The sequence below is a fragment of the Anneissia japonica genome, unplaced genomic scaffold, assembly GCF_011630105.1.
Source record: "Anneissia japonica isolate Jap-2015-1 unplaced genomic scaffold, ASM1163010v1 scaffold2223_len56047_cov118, whole genome shotgun sequence".
Taxonomy (NCBI): Eukaryota; Metazoa; Echinodermata; class Crinoidea; order Comatulida; family Comatulidae; genus Anneissia; species Anneissia japonica.
Window position 1 is genome coordinate 11,557 of NW_022689194.1, and position 1,786 is coordinate 13,342.

Consider the following 1,786-nt stretch of genomic DNA (forward strand, 5'->3'; position numbering starts at 1 on the left):
TGGCAAAATCAAGGGGACCCAGCCGGCCCGCCCCCACCGCTAAACTGTTCATACAAAAATAGAGATATAAAGATAATTATATTCAAATTTTATGTCTGGAAGTGAAATTTCCAGCCATCACAAATTTTCTTACCTCAGCCCCAACCATGGTGGGGCTGAGGTAGTATAGATTTTCTATCTGTGAAAGCACCCTTCCGGGCCCTTCAATTTCGTATTACTGGATCCGCCACTTTAAATTACAACAAATATGAAGTCATAATACAGTAGCTTGATGCCTATAAAATAACTTAGCATAACAATACCACACATAAGGCTAATTCAAGTTAGACGACTTAAACCAGCCAGATTCCTATCCTGGTAACAGTTATAAATCCTTGGAATAACGACATTATCAACTTGACCCTTAGTGTAGTATCAAAAGTAGCAGCAAAAACAACATCACAAACATACACAGCTTTCAAAGTGAAGAGCTCAGATAGATTGTATTTGTTTACGTTTGCAATGAAAGTTGTTACATAATAAAAAAAAATCTTGTTATTGCCATGCCCATAAATCCCATACAATTTGCTTGTGTTTTTTTTTTCAGTTTAAAATCTGTATCTGTTATTTGTTAAATTTTTGTTATTAATTTTTAGTTTCATTTAGGAGAATGAATCCATTGACGAAATTATGGTGAGGTCAGGCAACCTTAAAGAAATCATCCCACTCTACTTCGCTGCCGAGGGGAGGATAATAATAATAATAATAATAATAATAATAATAATAATAATAATAATATGCAAGTTTTTATATAGCGCTCTATACAACTAAGTCTCAGAGCGCTGAGAAGATTTGCGAAGGCCACTGGCTCTAGCCCTTCTACTGGGCACATTCTATGTTTTTAACATTCAGTATCCTAATAAAGCAAACAACCATATTGTCCTAGAATCCAAAATGTTTAGATGAAAGAAGCAAACAAGCATGTCATTACACTGTTTGGGACTTGCTAGTTGGAACATAAGAGTTTATAACCTCATTCATTTTGAAAGGGTATTTCTCTCGCTAATCTGCCATTATAGACATGGTTTATACGGGTAAAGATAAAATATATGTATTTTGTGAAAAATAAGGGAATGATTATTTATGGAATTTTTGTGTGGTCTTTATTGATTTGTGGTCTATTGAAATTATTTCCAAGGAGTCAATTTAACTCCCAAAATGGAGTTAAATTTAACTCCAAAAGTGGAGTTAATAAAAAAGATACAAAACGATTCCTTTTCTGAAGTAATATTTACTCTTATATTTCTACTCCCCAAAGGTAGTAATATTAACCCCAAAAAGGGGATGGGAATCACCCTCTTTTTGGAGTTAATGATTCTCTCTTTGGGAAGTAAAAATATAAGAGTAAATATTACTCCGGAAAAGGAGTCGTTCTCTACCTTTTTTATTAACTCCACTTTTGGAGTTAAATTGACTCCTTGAAATTAACAGTGTACGAGTTTTCTAAATCTTTACCATCAAAATCGTATTTCCCCGTATTTAAAATTGCGTTTATTCATACAACATTTAGTTGCTTCATTACGGTAGTAAGTTCACGGGTTACTGACAATCCGCGGATAAGACGAATATGATTATAAAAATCTAAATTTTGAGTGTGGTGCATATAAGACGACCCCCTGTTTTTCGATCGTAATTTGCTATTATCAGCCTCGTCTTATACGCGAGTATATACGGTATTTGTTGAAAAACCCTAGGTCACGTCACCTAGAGGATTGCCCCATGCTGTGCATTTCAAATTGAAATCGAA

The 1,786-nt window shown here is 34.3% G+C and overlaps 1 pseudogene; it reads left to right on the forward strand.

The window, feature by feature from the left end:
* The window catches only part of LOC117124577, a 30,630-nt pseudogene that overhangs the window by 5,795 nt on the left and 23,049 nt on the right, over positions 1 to 1,786 (forward strand).